At 41.1% G+C, this 22449-nt stretch overlaps 1 protein-coding gene and 1 long non-coding RNA gene across 5 annotated transcripts in view; one reads left to right on the forward strand and one right to left on the reverse strand.

Annotated features, from left to right (window-relative positions):
* LOC116806906 (protein ARK2N-like) overlaps nt 1-2308 on the forward strand; it is a 106197-nt gene extending 103889 nt beyond the window's left edge. For all 4 annotated transcript variants that reach the window (XM_072922960.1, XM_072922961.1, XM_072922962.1 and 1 more), the window contains one exon: nt 121-2308. The gene's annotated coding sequence lies outside the window, so the exon portion shown is untranslated. The remainder of the gene's footprint in view (nt 1-120) is intronic.
* Nucleotides 2309-9034: 6726 nt separating this feature from the next.
* On the reverse strand, nt 9035-19923 carry LOC116806905 (uncharacterized). Its single transcript, XR_012053422.1, has 3 exons — nt 16394-19923; nt 11408-12711; nt 9035-10106 (listed from the first exon to the last, which is right to left on the reverse strand). It is a non-coding gene; the product is annotated as an uncharacterized lncRNA (long non-coding RNA).
* Between the last annotated feature and the right edge of the window lie 2526 nt (nt 19924-22449).

Below are 22449 nucleotides of genomic sequence, written 5' to 3' on the forward strand. Positions count from 1 at the left end.
GCAGGTAGAAGTGGGGCGCGACTGCACCAGAAATGCTCCCCTCCGCAGCACCCATGCCGGTGCAGGCAGGGGCTGGGCAGAGCCAAGGCAGGGCAGACTTTGGTCACTACCTCTCCACAGCAAGTGCGAGCGATGCACCGCCCATCTCCTTTCATCAACGGCGGCAAACAACAAAACCACAGCAGCCAGAGCAAACAACTTTTTACATGCACATCCATTGTACCAAATATCCTGCAGCAATGCTGAGGGATGGCACTCCAATTTTCACCCCAAAAATGAGATGCAGTTAAGTCGTCCTTTGAAATCATTGCAACATAAGGGTTTCCTCCAAACTTCTCCAATGTTTCTAAACACTAACCCCAGGTTTTTCAGTTAGGTCACAGAACTGATCAGCAGACACACCCAGCTGGTGTGATGATAGGTTATGATTGTGGAACACAATGTGAAAAAGAGTTATCTTATCATAATGAAAATTGAAATAGAAAATTAAATAGCATAAAATTTTAGTAATTTATTATATTAAGGTTTAAGTTAGGTTGCATTTTAACATTCTATTAATGATAGAGTTGATTTTTATATAGTTTGGTTTGAGTTTAAGTTAAGTATTGTTTAATTAGAGTATATCACTTTATGTTTATTTTAGGTTTGGGCCCTGAAAAAGTTAAGTTTATAAAGCTTTAATTGATAATGGATTTATGTATTATTAATTTGATACATATGGACTTCTAAAAGTTAATATAATTTAGGGATTCTTTACCAAAATTTTTTATATTGAGTTTAAGTACTGTTTGATTCAAAAATTACTTTAAGTTTTTGAAAGATCAAGTTTATTTAGATAATAAAATTTAGGTTTTTTTATTTAAGGATGAGAAGGTTTTGACTGAAAGAGCTCATGAAATAATAATGAACATTGATTTAAGGAGAAGACACAATTTACTGGATCCTTGGTTGTGTTAATCTTTTCTGGTTTATTATAAGGTTATCAGTTTATAACAGCTGTAAAGGAATTTATTTTGAGTTTTATGAAATTGATTTTGTTGTTTAATAATCAGTTTTATAGTCTGTTATTTCTTTGTATAATGATACAAAGGGTGTTTGTTTTCAAATCTTTTATTTTTAACTATTTAAGTGTTTTATAAATGTTATTGTTAAGAAATTTTATCATGTTATCAGGTGAAGCCTTGTGCTTTGTTTATTCATAGTAAATTTTTGTCTGTTTTATTGTTGTTCATATAATCTTATCCAGGTTGCATGCCATTCTGAAGCCTCATTTTGGATTTTAATCATATTGTGCATTTTTCTAGGTGAACTTTCTGATTTTTTTTTTATATCTCTTGTGAGTGGAATCATTGCATTTCTATTTTTTATCATTCTCAAATGTTTTTCAGAAGATCTCAGAGAAAGGTGCCTGAAGCCTTCTGACAGCCTTTTGTCATTGTTAATTTTATGATTTCTTCCAATTGACATCCTTTTCCCTCAAAGAAGTTCCAAGAAAAATGAATCCTTGTGTTATTTGATCAATTTATCAGTTTGAAATTCAAGTGTTTATTTTATGTGAAAATGCTATAATAGGTTATGTTTTAACTATCATATATGTATTGTTGGTATAAGCTTTGTTTTAGATAATATGTTAGGGGACATCACTCCAGTTTTAAGTTTGGGTTTTGGCCAGGCCCAGATTTTAACTTGAACAGATGAGTTTGCCAGCAAAATCCAGAGGTTTCTGCACAAAAAGGAAGGATATGTAGATCACTTTGATCCACCAATTCGATCTTACAAATGTGACAGCTGACACAGCTTTGAGGTGAAACTTGTCAGCCCTGCCCGGGAAGGGATGCCAAGGATTTTCACTGGAAACAAATGTTTCAGTTTTCTGCAGGCTCTGAAATGCTGTCACAATGTTTCTAATGATTATGTTTTGTTCAATTTTATATATGTACTTTAGAATCTCTTTCTTTTGAACTTTCTTGAATTGTTATTGATTTTGATAAGTTTTATGCATTCTATCATTGAGGTATTTTGTCTTATTCTATATTGTGTTTTATATTTCAACCTTCCTGTTTCAAAAGGGAAGAAGAGAAAGAAAGAAAAAAAAGAAAAAAGAAAAAAGGAAAAAGAAAAAAGTGTGAAGAAGTGCCTGAAATAAGGCTGGAATGAAGATGAAGATTTTGTATATTTTAATCTTTTGAAATAATTCTTTTGTAGACCTGATTTCGCTGATCATCGAGAGAAATGTGAGGAGATCCCAGACACTGGACAGATCAAATTGAAAAAAATAATTCAAACTAATAAACTAAACTTTGAGCAAGCATTGTGTTAATATTTTCACAGGAGTTGAAAGTGTTGGTTCTTTTTTTGTATTTGTTTTTTTTTTTTTTCTTACAGGCCATCAAAAACAATTCTTACAGATTTAGAAATGATAGCTCAGATCATTATTGTGGCAAGGACCATGTTGCTGACAATGTCAGGCAAAGATGTCTTAATCATTTATTTACCTTTAAAGAAAAAATACTTTAAGTGGACAATCCAAAGTCACAAGATTTTTCAATCACGTTGTTAGGGTATCCAGAAGTTTGCACAGTTCATTTTCTAGCTCACAGAATGTTTAATGCAAAAATAAGTTTTAGAGAGAAACCAAAAATAAGTCAGGAACTGGTGGAAGGGGTGACAGTGTTCACTGATGTTTCAGGGAAAACTCAAATCAGTGATCACATGGCAAAATCCAAAAACGGGGAAATGGTAATCAAATATCAAAATGGTACAGGGTTCACCACAAATTGTAGAATTGATAGCAGTAGTAAGGGCTTTTCACTTATTTCAGGAACCCTCAATCTGATCACAGATTCAGCGTATCTTGCAAATGTGGTCAAATGATTAGAGGAATCACTTTTTAAACATACGGACACTGAAATTTTATATTCATATCTATTATGCATGAAAATAATCTTAGAAAACAGAGAACATAAATATTTTGTAATACACATCAGAGTGCATTCTTCACTTCCAGGGTTTTTAGCAGAAGGGAATGCTCATATAGACAGACTTACAATACCTATCTCACAGACACTGCCAGACATTTTCAAGCAAGCAAAATTGAGCCATGCATTTTTTCACAAAAATGCACAAACATTGATGGAATCCTTTCACCTTTCTAAAAGCCAGGCAAAGGAAATCATCAGTGTTTGCCCACAGTGCCAGTTTGTGCGGCCTCCTGTGTCTACAGGAGTGGTCAATCCGAGAGGTTTGAAAAAACCTTCAGCTGTGGCAAGCTGATGTCACAAAATATGCATCCTTTGGGAGGCTCGAAAACATTTATGTTTCAGTTGACACATTTTAGGGGCAATTTTTGCATCATGACATACAGGGGAAACCACAGAACATGCCTGCAGACATTTTTTTACAAGCATTTGCATCATTAGGGGTGCCACAAGATATAGAAACAGATAATGGTCCAATTTACACAGGCAAGGTGCTTGACAAATTTCTAAAAAATGGAGAGTCAAACACATTTTTGGTATTCCTTATTCTCCCTCAGGTCAAGCAAGCATTGAAAGAACACATCGCACCCTGAAATCCATTTTGGTAAACAGAAAAGGGGGGAGGCAGGCACAACATCTTATATGCGGTTGAACAAAGCTCTGTATGTGTTGAATTTTTTAAATGGTTCTTTCTCAGAGCCCACTCCACCAATTGTCAGACATTTTACAAACAGCACACAAGCAAAACTAAGGGAGAATCCTTTAGTTTTGGTCAGAAACACAGAGTCAGGACAAATTGAAGGCCCATATGCATTAATAACTTGAGGCAAGGGTTTCGCTTGTGTCTCTATAGGGCAAGGACTGAAGTGGGTGTCAGCAAGGCACGTGAAACCTTATTGGGTGCAGACAGAAGTGGACGTGGACCTGAGAAGCAGAGAGGCAGGCACGCCGACGAAGGCAGACAGCGACGCTGCAGACGTCTCATCAGACAACAATTGACAACTCAGAGACTTGGGTTTTTTTCTAGGGAATCAAGTGTTGTTTGGGTGTTGCTGCATTGCAGGGTTTCTCACAGAGGGTGGGGGCATGGACATGGGGTTCAGACAGATAGTGTTCATGTGCTTCATTCTTTCACCTGTTGCCTTGGGCAATAGGACAGACTTTCCCATGAGACAACCAAGGGAAAATGTGTGGGAGACTTTGGCAAAAGCAGCGGGTCTGGACAGCATTTGCCTGACCCATTCAAAACCGGGGAAACCATTTTCAACATACTTGGTAGGTGTGCCAGTGGAGGAATGGCGAATCCCAAAGGACATCCTTCCAAAGGTTCTGAAGTCTTTTTCGGATCCTGTGGATGGATGGCATGTTTGGACACAGTTCTCTCCTGTGGCTCACTTTGAACCTCTGGAATTGGACATCTTTGGGTCAACAAAAATGAAATTCTGTATCAAATTCAATCCATTGGGAGTGACAGAGTCAGGTAACCACATTATAGATGTCACTCCAAACCAGCTCTTTTACAGAAATGCATCATCCTGGTCTAATTACACCAAAATGATGAGCAAACCATCCCTCCAAAATCCAACCATTCTACCAAAAGGGATGTTTTTGCATTTCTGGGGACAGAACAGAATTTGCCCCACTATCCCTGCAAAAATCAAGGGTGGTCCATGCAGCATTGAAGGAACTTTTGTTAACACACAGCATGACTTTGATAAGAGAGCGAGGAGAAAAAAAATATAATGAATGAAGTGATCCAGATTGTGACAATGATAATGTTAGCACCAAGAAAAAAGCCTTGGAAAAACTGAATGGTTCTACTTTCACAACAGGTGGCATGAAAAAGAGCCTTGGTACAGTTGGATCAAAAGAGGTTGTGGGCAGAGTAAGGATGCCCATGTAGTTTCTTTTGCATTGAATGATTTGTTAGCTAGCAATGAGAAATGAGAACAAAGCAGCAGTTGAACATCTGTTGTAAACACATGAACACAAGAGTGATAAATTTGAAGAGGTATCCTAAGAGAAAACACACCTTGGGAAAAATTAAATCTTAGGTGGATGGTGTGTTCAACTTTTTTTGCCTTTCACAGTTGTAGAAGGAGATTTTGAAAACAGTTGTATATAATTATAGGGTATTGTAATTCTTCTGATGCTTGTGCTGTCCTTGCCTCAGTGCATGAGGCAGACCATGGACAAAGTTGTCAGAGAAGTGTTCTTGGTTCAGAAAGGAGAGGGAGATGTGGGAATCCAGAGCTTTCCTCTGGCTGCCCTGGAGGGCCTGGGACCCCGGCAGGAGATCAGGAACCCCCCTGTACAGAGCCCCGAGAGACACTGTCTCTGATCTCTGTCCATGGAAAAGAGTTTTCAATCTTACAGGATGAATTACAAGCTCTGAGTGTTTGATATGAGTAATAATTAAGTGTGGCACGGGTGCAAAAGTAAAATTTTAGGTTTCTAGATTAGGGGTTCAAAGGGGACAAGATGGAGGAAATTGGGTGTGTCTTGTCCTTTTCCTCCTTCTTCATGCCTTCCATGTTTCACTGTAGTGTTGGCATTTTTCTATTGGTTTAGGCTGGGGACACACTGTTCAACATAGGTGATAGATATTGGCACATTATTGTAAATATAGCACACGTAATGTCTGGTATATAATGTTTGTAACATCCCACTGAGGGGCAGAGCCCCGCATGCTGCCCTGCAGGACAGACCTGCGGCAGGGCAGCAGAACATGTTACAGATAAGCAAGAATAAACAACTTTGAAAAACAGCACAGACGAATTATGGCTTCTTCTTTGGCAATGGGGCAGAAAGACAAAGACTTTTTACAATGTCAGAATCATCAATACCAGACAGGTTCCCTGGCTGAGGAAGAGGGAAACATCCCATGATCTATGTTTGACCTGTCACCATCGCCTATGGAAGACTAGACTGGAGTGGGCTGTGGGAAGCAGGAACAAAGAGGCAGATCTTCCTGGTGTTACCACGAGGAAAGGAGAGGGGACAGCTGCTGCTGGGACTTCAGAAACAGACTCTGCACGCCTCTTTCCCCTTCAGCTACCTGGAAAAAGCTACAACAGCAGGGGCGAGCTCTGTGTCAAGCCCCCTGCCCAGCTGATCTTTTTTTAATAAAGAGGTGAACATTAATAAAGGCATTAGCCCTGTTCATTTCACATGATATTTGCCTTTTAATTGTGAGAGTCAATCATTGCATTACTCATCTACCACAAGGGGAATGTCCCGCCACAGTAGGGGTAGTGTGGGGGTGGGGGCAGTAGGTATTGTCAGGCTCTATTGGTGGTACAATGGTGTTATGTGTAGTAGATATAATTCACACCATTTCTAGTATGATATATGTGATATTGAATATTTGTTGGAGTATACACGTTTGTATTAGTAGTCCCCCCCACCCTCGCAGGCTAAACCTGGTGTATGTTGAAATCCGATTTACAAGTAAAAAGATGTGGCTGGTCGGGAGATGTGCTGTATCTGAAGCGATATGGGGATGCCTGAACGACCCGAGATGGATATCATGGGAATCCTCCAGACAGATACATGTGAATGCAGGGTTCCCATAAATTTCATCAAGGGATTCACCAACTCTGGACATCAAATTGTTCTACCTTGTCACCAAGAAAAGAAATCTCATCAAACTATGGGACTCTGAATAGAAGAAAGGACTGATTGCCGAAATCCTGGACTCAGGCAGAATTTTCCCTATAAAAACGACTTGTACCAGAATGGTGGTGTGTGAACTTAGAGGTAAACCTCTGCTTAGGCTGACTTCTTTGTTGTACAGCCAGTGCCATCCCTGGGCTCAGTACTGTTCTTTCCTTGTGGCTGGCTAGATAGAATTTGATTGCAAAATAAATATTTTATTTTTTCATTTTAATTTGGCTGGACAAATTTTCATTTATAACAATGGTGAACATTTGCATGTGAATCACTCACCTCTCTTGAACACTTTTATTATTAATATTGTGGCTGCTACTGTTCCTTTTCTTATCTCATTGCTGTTTCCAGGAAATTGATCTTATCTCAACCTGTGATCTTCACCCTTTATTCCTCCAATTCTCTTCTCCTGACTGCAGCAGGGAAGGGGGAGGGGGGAGTGAGCAGCACGTGGCTTGGAGTGATTTCAGTGGGAACTGGAGAATACCATAACAGCTTTATTTAGTGCCCAGTGTGTAGCACAAAGGGTTGAGGTAACAGATATCCCCAGAGTGGGTTGAAAACAAATTTGATCTAAGCATTTGTTGTAATAGGTATGGAGCCACTGGATATAATGTTGCTTGGTCTATTTATATGGTCTGTTTATATGGTTATGGCATCTATCCCTGTCTACGTTTCTGTATGTGCACTATGTGCCCATCATGGTGGTCTTTTTCAGAGCAGGGAGAAGGGATCAGGATTGCTTTGTTGCTGTACTGTGGGATATCATTTTATGACATGATAACATCAAGGGCAATGAAGGTCAATTGGGATGTCTATTCAGTGCTTCTCTCCTACTCCCACCTCAGGTGCAGCTTTTGGGAGTGCATCAGTAACCATACCCAGTCTGTGGAGGGAACAGGGAAGGATGATTTTCCCCCGCTTTTCACACTTTTTTCCTCCTTCAGGCCTGTTAGAACAGGTTCTGAGAATTTTGAATTTCCTTTAGATATTATGGAAAGCATGTTCTTGTTGCTATGTCTCCTCAGCACAGTCTGCACCATGTGAAGATCCAAAACAGAGATTTCTAGGAAGGTCATTCAGAGCTCTGCCCCAAGGGTGGATAGTCATGAGTGGCATGGAATGTGGGAGGACATGGACTAGTATTTGGAGGATTTCTCTCCTATGATAATCTGGAAGTTCACCCCTGAACAACTACAAGACCCTGTTAAAGGCATTAAATATGTGAAAGAAAAATCTGTTTCCTTAGTGAGCGATGAAGAATAAGCAGATTCCTCACTGTTGCCTTTATAAAGGGCAACTGGCGACCTGGTTCAGGTGAGGCAGCACGGCGGTCTGGCCTCTCCAGACCGCTCGGGCTATCGACAAAGACGCTGACACCAGTATGGTGGACGATCGAAAGCCTTTATTATCTCATCTCGTGGGTTTAAATAGTCTTGGGGGTCTTTGCTACGTCAGAGGGGGGTTGTGGGGTCTCAGGGGTTAGTCGGGAGTGGAAAATTACTCGGGACAGGTGTGGTCACATGCTTCTGGGGTTAATGGATAGCGTGGGGCAGGGGGAGGGGGAAGGGTCTCTCTCTTTCCGTCACATCCCGTGGTCTTCCGTTCGCCTGTCCCTATCTACCACACTCACAACAGGAGGACGAGGTAGGGCCAGAAAATCACTTGATCTCTATTCTCATGTGGGCTGCAAGAATATGCAAAAATATTTCAGCTGCCAGTTGAGAGAGCCTCTGGGGACCTGATTGCTCCAATGCTGGCATATCACAGCCCACAATACAAAACTAGATGGTAGTAAAGCCAAGCAACTGAGATCCCTGTCCTGGGATGTGGGCATTGACAAGGGGATTGGGAAGAGAACAGATATTCCCAGTCTCTGGAGGCAACACCTGTCAAGTGTGAGGGAAAGGTATTCTCTAAAGGATGATGTAGTAGTGTGCACAAGCAGCTGGAATGCCATGGAGCAAGGTGCCTAGTACCTGAGAGAATTTGCTGTGCTGGAGGCAATCTATAGGGATTTGTGGCTGGACATTCCCCCTACCACAGAAGAGCTTATCTGTTCTGTCCATCAGCTGGTGCAATAGCTCCGGACATTCTTCCCCCTCACATGAATTGATGAGATAACCCAGACCAGCCTGTCTGGCTAATGAGTTATCTCTTGCTAGTGAGTGTCTCAGTTTTGAGACAAATTTCAGGAGATAATGCCCTGGAATGAGAGTTTCCTCAAAGGAAAATGGCTTCAATAACTTCCTTTCCTTCTGCCAATGAGAGAAATGGATACCGGGGGGTATAAGTGAAAAAGCCATGTTTATTAGCATTTTTTAAAAAATTGAATAAATGCTAGATATTGAAATTGTTGAACCTTACCCCCCCCCCTTCCCCCCCAGAAACCCAGTAATAGCCTTCTCTTGGCTGCAGGTACTTTCCCCTTTGGTGTAGTTACGGTTGCAGCTGCCAGGGGCGCTGGTGGCTGCCCAGTCAGGCAGGGCAGGTGCGATGATTTTCCCGCGGCTGCAGGGGCCGCTGTGGCGAGAGTTTGGCCGTCTTTCTCCACGTGGACAATGGCAGATACAGCTGGCTGAGAAGGAATGGAGAAGGGGCTTCCTTTACATCTCACAGGGGCAGCCAATCCTGGTGCCCCTCTGGATAGCAAAAGTGACTGTAGCAGGAAACCTCAGAAGCAGCTAAGGCAGAACAGCAGGGCAGATTCCCCCGGGGCAGCAAGCAAGAGGCAGCAGAAACTGCAGCTGTAGCTGGACTGCCCAACAGGCAGGGGTGAAACAGCTACAGTGCAGCAAAAAAACCCGGAGCAACAGTAGAGGCACGGCAGGGGATGGACAGGCAGCAGCCTGTCTCCCAAACACATCAGAGAGAGAGACTCCCCAGGATTTCTCACTGGCGCTGGCTGGTCCCTGGGGCCAGGCTGTGCAGAGGGTGGGGGGCAGCCCCGCGGCGGGAAATGAGGGCGGTCCCAGGTCCTGATGGGACATGCACTGGCCCTGGGCTTCCCGACAGCAGAGCAACAACAGAAGCCAATCCGGCAAGCTCAGTGTGAAAAACGCCAGTCACTTGGTTTTTAAAATTTTAAAACTTTAACAATAAAGTAATACAATTTAGAGTTAGGACAATTTCAAGACAATAAAAAGCAAAGAATTATGGACGTCCGGATGCTCTCAGGCAATGAAGCCACGACAGGCATGTTTTGTCAACAAAGGAATAACCCTTAAAAACCATACGCTGTTGCATATTCATACATACTTCAAGGTTATGCAAACATTCTATTTAAAATAAGAAACTCTGTCTGGAATATGTCAACTCCTTCTTCTAATCCCCACGGCGTCTTAGAGTCTGAGCAAGGCCTGAAGAAATTAGCTTCTTCTGATAAGAAAACCATAAATTCCTCTTCTCTGGAAGATTTAGGTGTTCTGTGATTGTTATATCGAAGCAAGTATCTCATTCCTTAAAAAAAAAAAAACCCACATACATAGTTTCTATTTTAACTGCAAACTACATTTACCATACTATTAAAATGTTAATACAGCACTTCTAATCAGTATAACATAATACATATAGTATTCAATTTAATATTTGTGAAAAGCCAATTATAAAATATGCATTTTCACAATCCCTCCTCTTATTCTTTATAAATCATTTGACTTGAGCAATATTTCTTATCCAATTACATTCTTTGGACTATGTTGGTAATCAAATAAAACATGGGATTAATCAAGGAAGAAACATCAAAACAGTTGTAACACATAAAAGAAAGAATCCTAATTTCTTCCACCATCCCATTCTCAATACATTACCCCACCAGTTAGTTTTTTAACATTGTTTTCCCATTTTTCGACCGGTATCTGAGTTAATTCTTTCTGATATACTTTGTTTTTTTCCAGGATGACCTCCCCTTTGTCATCTATTTTCAACAATCGTTTATATTAAACTTTCCACAAACACCCCCTTCTTTAGCCAATAAATAATCTAAAGCCAACCTATTCTGATACACTACAGTTTTTGTTTGGCTTTGCTGATTCAATATTAATTCCAATGCCTGAGCAGCTTTGTTTGTTATTGTCCTGGTTTATAAGATAAGAATGTATTCTATTTGCCATCTGTTGGAGGTGGGGCAGGTATCTCCTGTTAAGTTGGGGAGTTTTCTTATCTCTTCCAAGAACAATGAACAATGTCTCCCTCCGGGGAGATATCTTCTGTTAATGGGCCATTGAATGACTCACTGCATGACTGGTAAAGTTACATCATCCCATTGTGAGATGCTCCACCGAGAGGGAGGAGCCAAGCATTCCTACCTGCATAAAATCAGCATTTTTTTGGGACATCAGAACAGCCTCTTCACTAGATTCCCAGAAGAGCAGCTTTTTCTCTGTTAAATTGTCAGAGGAGCAACTTCTTCCCTGGTAGATTCCCAGAAGACCAGGCCCATCTACTCTATCACCAGACCTTCAGAGAAAACTACACCTTTCTACAGGATCACCGCTTCAGAAGCATTTCATCTGCCACTCTAGGAGGAACAGCCACCATTTAACTGGACTATTACCAACACCCCAACTCCTCAGGGTGTCAAGTTTCTGACTCTATCAGTAGTTTTGTTTGTACTAATTGCATTTTTTTAAGTTAGTTTTTTCCTAGTAAAGAACTGTTATTCCCATTCCCATATCTTTGCCTGAGAGACCTTTAATTTTGAAATTGTGGTAATTCGGAGGGAGGGGATTTACCTTTTCCATTTCACGGGAGGCTCTTACCTTCCTTCACAGAGTCTTGTCTTTTAAAACCAAAACAGTTATCTTCTCTATGACTGCTTGGAGTCCTATAATACAATTCAGTATGTAATTTGGGGTCAATACAGAGCAAGCCTGTTGTGCTTGTTTTACCTTTTTGCTTACTAATTGCCTTTTTGCCAAGTCTTGGACTATATCTCTGAGATCAAATGTAAAACAAATCCATCTCTCTCCTTTTGGACATTCAATGCCCCATCTATTACCACTTTTTCCTGAGTTCCTTTTAATCCAATGTTTTTCCACATTTTGGCTGCAGGTACTTAATTTGGATGGGTTATAACAGTGGCTGTTGACATGGGTGTGTGTAACAAAAAAGGAACTTTGGTTTCTTTCCATGTAATGCTTTCTGTAGCATTTGTGACACGATCATGCTGGTATCCCGAAAGGTAAAAGACAACAAATGAGTGACAGAAACAGGAATAACAGAGGTCTGGTATGGCTTATACCACCACCTCCCCTGCCTATGTAGTTGCTTCCCATAGCAGGTATGTGTAGTCTCGATGGCGAGTTCAGTGGTCAATCCAGGCTTGCCCTCTGTTTCCCTTGTCACTCCTTTTTTACAATTTTTTTTTTTTTTTGGCAAGTTCTTTTCGACACTCCTTAACTGTGGTTTCCCACCGTTCCTCAGGTATCTCTTGGTCAACAGGCACTAATAATTCCCATCCACAAAATAAAGTTATTACTTCAGTTGTTTTGAGTTCTATCTGTATAGGGTATAGATCCAGTACTCAATACTTCTTGCAATGAGAGCTTAGATTTTGTGAGCTACAACACCAGTTATTCCCATAATTTGAACATTTACCTATAACCCAGCTAGCGTGTCCAGAATTGGGATAAATCAAATAAAGTATACAGTATAGTACTAATGGTAATTTCCCTTCTTCCCTGTACGAGTCACAGGCTAAGACCAGAATATAAGAACTCTTTGATTAAAATAGTCTTGATCGTCCTGTTTGAAGTGGCAGTATTCCTCTTCCAAGGAGGTATTGGAGGCATCTCAGGGCTTATTTAAGCAGTGCTTGAAACCACTGATGTAAGCTTTGCTTTATTTCTCAGTTAGGTGTTATTCTTTGTACCTTCTTTGGTTCATTTGGGTCTTCCCAAACCGTTACCACCCAGTCCCAGCTGAAAGTCACTTTGGTATCACCCTGTTTAGATGTGATAATCCATTCCTCAAGTTTCTTCACAAGTCCTTTGATTTTGCTGGCACGAATTCACCCTCTTTCTGTGGTTCGGATTGCTGCTTTAGTAGTATCTGGAAAGGACTTCTTAATAACACAGTGTTAAAAGAAAGACAATACTGCATTAACTTTTACCATTAGTTTTCTTCAAAACTTTCTGGGTTTAACTAAAAGCTTTTTCTACAGCCGCCTCTTCTTGTATCCAGCTGTGTTAATAGCTGCAGAGGCAAATTCTTCTTCTCATGAGCTATAATTAGTTAAATAATAAAAAAGACCAGGCCAATTTTAACACGAGATGTATCACATCTCTTGCTTTTTACCTTTTGGGCAACATCTAACTGTTTTAGTCTTACAGACCCATTCTTCAGAACAAAAGCCTTCTCTTCTTAACAACAAAAAAAAACAGAAAGAAAAAAGAAATCTTGCTTAAAAAAAATAAATCACTTTATGAGGGTCAGCTATATCTGCCTTGATCTTATCTCTAGCGGTGGCCCCTCTCTCCCTCTTTTTTACAGCCTTGTGTTTAACTCTGTGCCTCCCCCCCCCCCCCGCCCCCCCCTTGTCACTTTACCTAGCAGGAATGGGGGGAGAACTTACAGATAGCCACGGGGGGCGTGGGGACCTTGGGGACTTATTTTGCTCTCCCCTTTGCTGTCTCTCTCTGTCTCTCTCTCTCCCTTTCTCTCTCTTTCTCTCTCTTTTTCTCTCTTCACATTTCAACATCCACATTCCAACATCAGTCCACTTCCTAACATTAGTCTACATTCCAACATCCTGGAGCGGTGAGTCTGCCAATCACCCCTCCACCCCTTTTTCAACTGCTTTACAAATTAAATTACTTTTGTTATGTGTGTTATGCAGGTGTGTGATTCACAGCACCCTCCACCAAGGCCACCAGCCACTCACATCTGACACAGTGCTAAAACTAAAGACTTGCTTTGCTATCACAATTTTTTTTTCTATTCACAAGCTCGAAAAGGTTGTAGGAACAAGGTAAACAACAACTTACTTCCAAAGTGACCCTGCCTGCACCAAAAAATTTAATGCAATGCTTGTTAGTGCAATGCAAAGCAATGCTTGTTAGTGCAATGCAATTTGCAACGAAGCCAAGGTTTGATTTGGGAAGGGCATCTGAGGACACAGAGCATGAGTTTTACAAATCTGTATTTTGAAGAGGGAATGGACAAAATATGAATACAGTGGGGGGGGGGGGGCGGGACGACAGCAAGTAAGGAATTTCTCTCTGCAATACTTTCTTTTGTCTGCCAGAAATCACTGTCCAAAGAGGCTACTGTGGTGCCAACAATAACTGGATGGGAAGATGCACTCCTGAATTCAAGCTCTAATGCCACAATAGGAAACAGCACCTGAGCATTGCAGTGGTGAAGCACCTTGCCTGCAAACTCACCAGAGGCAAGCCACTGCTGCTACACTTCAGGGCTACGTGCAGCACAGACGGAATTATGGCCAAGCCCTTCCTGCAGGCCTGGATAAACCACACAAGGAACCCACGACTTCCTCACAGCTCTCCAACTCATTCAAGAAATAAAACTATAGCAAGCAGAGATCCCCCCCACCATCTTTTTCAAGTGTGTGTGTCACACACCCACAGTGATGCTGAAGGTAACAAATTAACAGCTTACATTAGAAGATACTGAAACCTTTTCTTCATCTAGCTTTGTAGGTTCTCTTTTATATATGTAGCCACCTCCCATTTTGGGAAAAAAAATGAGCCCTATTTTTCAGAAGTGCTATGCATGCGCAACTCTCGCTGCTGTTCCAGGTGCACTGCAAATAGTCAGCACTTCCAGAAAAACAAACAAACAAACAAAACAAAAACCAAGAAAGCAAAACACATTTGTTACATGAAATGGACTGGTTGGAAGGAAAAATGTTTCTCATTGACCTACCAAGCAGCTGGTGTTACCTTTAGTTTAACTTTGCACACTGAGAACCATTTGATTGAACAGCCTGCCTCGACTCAAAATAAATTAAAAGCAGGTTTTGCTATGTCACAGCTGTAAACTAGTTTTTCAGTCTTAGAGTACAGAGAGTTACAAATTAGCTGAATCAACAGCTCAATGAAGACATCTGTTCAGTATGAAGCATCCTCCACTATTTTCTTCCCTAGCCCAAACTTCCTCATTAATTTCTTTTTTCATCCTCTTGACCTAATTTTAAAACTCCAGCTGTCATGTTCCCATCTTCTGGGATAACCCCTATTCCTAATTTCAATTGCAAATTTTGTCCCAATAAGTTGCTACCTGCCCCTGGGACCAATAAAACATCCCCTATCCAAAATCTAGTTTCTCCCTCAATTACCATATTTTTAATGACAGGAACTGTGAAACTCTCTCCTTTTGCTCCTGTTATTTTACAGTATCTTTGCTCACACTATAACCTTTTGGAATATTAAAGAAACAGGTTCTTTCTGCCCCTATGTCTACTGCAACTTCTAATTCTTCTTCTTGGGCACCCACTTTTAACATTACCACTGGCTCCAGATGGTATTTGTCCCCTAAAATATAGAGCTTATGACTTCTCTATTCCTCTTTTGTGCCCATCTCAGGGAAGATTTTCAGATCTTTTACCCTCTTAGGACAATCTCTCCTCTAATGTATTTTGCTCTTACAGTAAAAGCAAACATTCCTGGAATGCTCCTGGGACTTGGTTTGTATTGGGGTTTTATTCTTTCCTGTTCCCTTGTCTCTACTACCGTCATATCTAGGAGTAGTGCTTGTGTGGTTTTTTTAAATTTTTCCTTGTAATTGCTTTCTAGCATGGTGACTGTCACAATCCTTGCTTTTAGTTTGGCTTTGCCCACAGACTTTCTGAGCTGAAATAGAGATTTTTGGAATTCACTTAAGTTAAAATTTTGAATTAAGCATTTAAATTTTAGCTTGTAGAGTTATGTGTTGAAATTTAACTTTTTACTTAAGAAACCTCTGCCATAAGTACAAAAGGGCATAAGAAAATGCAAATTTCTGAAGCATATTGCACAAAAAACAATGCCTAAGGATGCAAAGAACCCAGATAAGCTTTCCTGTCTCTAAGCCTATCAAGACTGACGGATGTACACAGATAAGCACTGAAGGACCGAAAGGGCACACGCAGAGAGGAAGAGTTCAAAAGTTCAACCATGAAGAAGACCACGATTCTCAGCCTCAAGAGACCACCAGAGACCCCTGCAGGAACACCACAGCAAACCAGGAGTGCTCAGAAGGGTGTGGACCTATTTAGCATGAGAGGCGAGGACAGGCGGAACCAGGGGTTGAATATGCATGGAAAAGTTGTGCAATCTACTGCATATGGAACACCTTTCTAAATAAAAGTGTGGGTCAGACTGAGGCTCGGGACACAAGTTTTTGGAGAGCTATCTCACTTGTGCCGAGTGCTGACAATACATACCCACTTTATAACTACCCCAGTTGTGGATTCAATTTATTTATTCTGCATATCACTTCAGAGCCTCCTTTAAAAAATCATCTAATGATTTGTCCTGCCAATCTTCAATTTTTTCAATTTTTTTCCTAATATCTGGCCAAAGACCAGTAACAAAGTTAATCCTTAACAAAGCTTTTCTCTCATCAATCTCAGGATCCATTCCGGAACACTGCCTTATATTTCTTCCAAGTCTGTCCAACCATTCAGCTGTAACCTCCCTTTTCCCCTGCTGTGCCTCAAAATCCCCGTCAGCATTTTGCCCTCGAGATGCTGCCCCCACCCCCCCCCCCCCCCGCCAAATTCTCTTGATCATTAAATTCCTGACCCCGCTCAGGAGGCGCTTCCTCTAGAGAGCGTTTCCTTGAACAGCCGCAGTTGTGGTTACCGAGGGAACGGAACGCAGGGCAGGAGGGGGATTCAGGGGAGGGATCTGTGCCGAGGCTGAGTCCTCCAAGGTGCAGGCAAGATCCGCTGCCGGAACCGCCAAAGGAAGATCTTCTGGTGGTGACCGAGCCGCACACGGCTGATAGCAGCTGATTCGTCAGCTCCCGGCAGAGACAAAGCAGGCGGGGCGGCCGCGGAAGCAGCGGTGGCGCCCAGCGCATCCGGCACGGGCAGGGCAGCCGGAGATGGGCAGGGCAGCCGGAGATGGGACGGCCGGGACAGACGGCCCCCCCTGGAGCGGTCAGCGGAGGACAGCCCTAGAAGGACGGCGACCCCAGACCACGCGGCAGGATGGACCCCGGCACGGCTGGCAGAGCGTCTGCGGGCCAAACGGCCAGGACCGGGGCAGACAAATTCACTAGCGGGGCCGCAGCCGGGATGGGAGCGAGGACCGGCGGTGCAGCCCCTAGCGGCGAGACCGGGGTCGGGACGCGAACCAGGACCAGCAGGACAGCCGCGGGTGGGTGGGTGGGGGGGGGGGGGGCGAGTGGGAACGGAGGATACAACACTTGCAAAGGATCCCAATATTTTTCTTTCCTCCCTTCCTCCTGTTCCCAGACCTTTTCTTTCCCTCCCTTTTTTTTTTTTTCTCTTTTCTTGCATTGGCTCAGGGGTTTCTGATACTGTAAAGATTTTTTTATTCTCCCAAAATCTCCCGTTCAGCATATGACATATTCTTTCTTCTGGATTGAACGGTTCTTTTGAATTTATAAATAAATTTTAGAGCCTAACAAATCTAAATTTTTACTTGGATACTTTGAAATGGTTGGAGAGCTAACTCGTGACCTCCTAATGTTTTTCTCATCACCTTTTTATTTATCCTTTGGGAAGTTATATATCTTTTAGTCACTTGCCTTCTTACTCCAAAAACATCCCAATGCATCCATAGCTCCTTTCTTGTGTGTTACATATTCCACTGTTCTTTTTAGAGCATATAATTCACAAGTTTGGGCTTACCACTTTGAGGTAAATTTCTCTTTTTCAATAGTTTGCATGTTTTTCTCATCAACTACTGCAAACCCTGTGTTTTCTCTTGGTACAGGGATTTGTATCTCTGTTAGCTAACATAACCCTCCCCCCCCCCCCCGCCAAGGGCTACCTTGGGGTATCTCTGCTGGTACCCTTTTACTCCCTTTTTCTTCTCTTTTTTTTTTTTTTTTTTTTTACTGGTTTTCTGTCCCATTTTTTCAAGATCTTATCTATTCGTCCCGTGCCTCTGTTTCCCACTTTCTCTAACAACCTGAACACCACTGTTACAGTGAGCTCAGGGGCACTCTGTGCCGTCCTTCCCCGGGACCTTGTGAGTCTGATCAAGATAACCCCTGGATCCTCCTTCCTGCCCCAACGGGGTTGGCGGAGAGCCAGGAAAGCCCACCCTGTCCAAAACCTATATAGACCCCTGACATTTCCTGTTCTCTCTCTCTTTGGCCCCGCTCTCCCATGGGCAGCACAGAATAAAGAGAGCTGTACCAGCTATATCCTGGGGTGAGAGCCTCTTTTGAATATTTTTCCCCTCTCCTGATGTTCCTCCCCTCACAGCCCCTTATCTCGGAGCTAGTCGGATTCTTCAGGGGCTGCTTGAGGGGGGGAAACTACACACCACCTTCTTTCAACTACACAAAAAGTCCTTTCACAATACCATTCAACACAATACACCTTCCTCTAAGGAGATAAAGTGAAGCTCAAAATAAACAATCTACATGACATATACTTTCATTAATCTCCATTTACCTTTATTTTTTTTTTGCTCACTCTAAAAGCCAGGAGCCTCATAAAATCGGGGGAGCTGGCTGGACAGAACACACATCCAATCAATATAATTAATGCAACGTTGTCTGTTTAATCGAGAGAAGATGGCAGTTTTTATACACTTCTACATAGTTTACAATTTGCAAAGGCACTCTGATTGGCACACTAACATTGTTTACCTTTGCCTTAAGGTGGTCAAACTTTTCACACTGCAGCTATAGTCTAATTCATGCTCGAATAGCTCATTACTTTGTAGTTACCTTAACATAATTTCTGACTGCGCAACAACTGAATTCTCACTGGCTTCGAGGCCCCATCAAGGCCGCTTATTAGGCCTAGTCTGAGTGGGTAGCTCAAGTCTCACTCCAGACATAAACCATGTTCTCTGTCTCTCAGAAATTCTGTAACAATTCCCTCTTTTTTCTTTTTGAGCTACCCAGGCTGACGTGAAGGCGCGATGAACTAGTTTTTGCATACACTGTAATAAACACGATATAAAAATCAAAATAATTATAAAGACAAGAAGAAGTACAATACCAAAATGAATTAAATCTTTGATCCAGCCAGCAAAACCTAAAGAATTGAGCCAGTTATCAAATGGAGTGTCTACTACTGTAAGTTTTTTCATGTTGTCCTTCAATTGCGTTAACTGTTTATAAATTGATTGAGAATGGTCAGACAAATTCATGCAGCACATGTCTTCAAATTTTTCACACCCATGTCCTTGTGCTAGAAGAAGGAAATCAATGGCAGCTCTGTTTTGAAGAACTACATGCCAGGTACTACCTATATCAGTGGCAAGCTCATTTAACATTTTAGATGGAATATTAATTTACTTTTCTGTCCAACGGGCCAGGATTTTTAATTGTGTGAGATCTTGCCCTGAAGCAACTCGTGGGGTGAAAAATGAGTCTAGTATTACAGAAGTGCACCCCACTACATATTTCTCATGTTCTTGATTGCCCTGTTTAACATGAAGAGGAAAAACTTAATTCTAAATACAAACTACATTTATGATAAACTTAATGTTCTGCCTATAATTATCTCATTGATTGTCTTTCTTTTTCTTTTGCCATTGAAAAACAATGGCAAAATGAACAGAAAAATCACAGGCATTACTAAGACCCATTAAAAATTAGTAATTAAATTCTATAACGCTATTAAAAACACACTTATGGAAAAACCAAAAGTCCACTGTCTTCTGTGGATGAAACACAAGTCTTTGCACAATCTATATTTTCTGTGCATCTTCTGCTTCCACTTGTGGAGAGATCAGTGCTCTCTTACAATTGATATGCACCACATTCTTCAGTGAAATCCATCCAGATTCTGCACTCGTTAAAATACAAACAAACCAAACACCCCCACGGGGACTGGAAGGTCCTCTCTCAGTTCTGTTCCCTAAAATTTGCATGAAGAAATGGAAATATCAACATCTTTGTTATAAACATGAGAAAACATCAAGAACAAAACTATACATATAGTAAATAAACTAACAACAAATAAAAATCAATCAGATAATACACAATTAATATTACGTATAAAATCACAGTTACCGAGTGCTACACTATCAAATTGTCATCCCAGAGTCTGCAGCAGCTGACAATCCTTAAAACAACAGAGATTTGGATAAAATATGTCTGGATCATGTTCTTCCAAAACTCCCTTTGAGGCTCAGCTGTCCTATATGGACAAATGGTCAAGCCAAAAGGACTTGAATACTTTTTGATGCAGAAAACACCTGGGTCAATCACACCATCCAAGTAGAGCCAGAGCTTGGACAGAGCTTGAACTCTAATTGGAGGGTATGTTCTAACACATTATAAAACAAAAGTCTTAGAAATAACAGCTATAAGTAAAAAACCTTATTATTAAAAATGTATCAAACTATCAAATAATTGAACCTCTCCAAAATTTCTTTCAAGACAAAAATTCTCTAAATGCAACAAACCCTTTCTTCAGTGATCTGAAAATTTGAAATCTGAAATCTTGAACCAAAATTTGGACAATGAATTTGTAAAAGAAGATGAACTGCAGCTGCATAAAAGATTGGATAAAGAAAACACATGAATAGTTAAAAAACCAAAAACACAGGATCCTGAAAAAACGCATCTTGCAATCAATCACCTAAAGAGACAATAAAACATGAAAACTGACTGTAAATACTATAACAACACCTTAATACCTTAATAATAATTATTATCACAATAATCAGACAACTCACATTATATGATCAGCCTATCAACAAGAAATGTTTAAAATAGTTTAACACAATCCTTTTAAAGCACTCATATAGCATTAGTAACAATCACTACTTATCATTACCTACAAAAACTTAACAATAATCACTATTTATTTTATTATCTATAAAACTTTAAAATCATCATTTTTTGTATTATTATCTATAAAAAACCCAAAACCAAAAATCATAAACTCAATACCAACATCCCATCTGACTGACTTTTCCCAAATCTTTGTTTTCAGAGACATCCTTGGTAATTAAATCATTACTAATACTTCTATCTTTATACAGTGATTTCCATCTATATCGTTGTCGTGGTTTAACATGGAAAAAGAATTTTTCTAGAAGGAAGAGGTCAATTTGGACATTGACCAATTGATAGTGGACACGTCTCTGAGAACACAGAGGAGTTAAAAGCAGAATTCCCAGGAAAACTTACTCTCTTAGGTTCCGGTCAGCGTGCAGTGCAGACTCTCCCCTGCCCAGCGACAAGCTGGGTGGGGGAGTGGAGAAGCCATGTGGCTTTCAGAGGTAAGCTTAAGAGTAGAGAGACTGGAACCGGGCTAGTTCCCTGCAGATGGAAGGGTGGAGAAATCTGGGATGTCTTTATTCTTTCCCAGAGTCTTTCTCTCTCCCAAGAGAGAAAAAGAGACAGCGGTAGTTTTGCCAGTAGTTCACCATGGGGAAGGAAAAGAGCGGGAGGGGCCGCAAGGTGCCCAGCCGCCTGTGGGAGCTGGAGCCTGGGCAGCAAGTTATTTCGGAAAATCAAGACTTTTAACCTTTCCTAAGAAATGAAAACTTTGTGAAATTTTTCTTCTCTTTAGTTTAAAAAAAGAGGAAGAGAAACAGTCTGGGACTTGGGATGTTGGAAGGAGAAATTCTAGGTGGGAAGAGATGATAAAGTAGCTTTTGGTTAGACTTTTTCTTAGTAGCCACAGACTGAACTGATTTTCTCTTCCAAGAAAGACTGTATTTTAAGAGGATGCTGGTGAGCTAAAGAGACCTGCTTCAGCTGGGAAAAGACAGAAGTATAGCAAACAAAAAAAAGTTAAGGAGGTTTGTAATGGTGCCTCCTGTCTTCGCAGAAGAAGAAGAGAAAAAGATCTCTGTTCTTGAACTCTCGGCTCCAGGGGAAAATGGGGGGGACTATTGGTCCCAAAAATGAAAAACTGAACTGTTGTTTTTTCCCCTCTTGGCAGGGCATCCTTGAAAGGAAAAATCCTAAAAAGCAGTCTGTCCATCCATGCATTAGTAGTGAGAGCACTGTACATGGAAAGGAGAGGGTCACCACTGGCAAACTTTTTTTCTCCAGGCAGTGCCATGTAGTAACATAGAAGCACAGAATATGACAACTGTGTTTCTTAGGGGGTCTGTGGCACAAGAAAGACTCCTCTCTCCCTGCAGATGAACTAGGTGTTAATTATCTGGAGGGTAAAAACCTGATTAAGGTCCAGTTTGTGTCTCACTGTAGTTTGTTAAAGTTAGGTGATGGGAGGAAGAATGCTTTAGAAAGTTTTCATTTTAAATTGTGTGTGTTTCTTTCTTTTTTCCCCCCTCTTTTGTAGTAGCATAGTGGTAGTAGCTTAGTAAAATTTTTTTCTTGTTATTAGGCTTGGGCCTGCTTTGCTCTGTTCTCGATCGCATTTCACAGCATTCAGTTAAGAAATTGCATTTTCATAGAGGGCACTGGCATTGTGCCAGTGTCAAACCATAATTGCCAAATGTATGTATCACTCCATATGCATATTTCAAATCAGAAAAAATATTCACTCTCTTGTCTTGATATAATTCACAGGGTCTCACAAGCGCATACTGCTCGGCTCTCTGAGCTGACCATGTTGGCAGCAATCTTCCCCCTTCCTTTAATTCCCTTCCATTAATGATAGCATATCCTGTGAATCATTTCCCTTCTATCACCCTTGAAGACCCATCAATAAACACATTTT

The sequence above is a fragment of the Taeniopygia guttata genome, chromosome W (assembly GCF_048771995.1).
Source record: "Taeniopygia guttata chromosome W, bTaeGut7.mat, whole genome shotgun sequence".
NCBI classification, from domain to species: Eukaryota; Metazoa; Chordata; class Aves; order Passeriformes; family Estrildidae; genus Taeniopygia; species Taeniopygia guttata.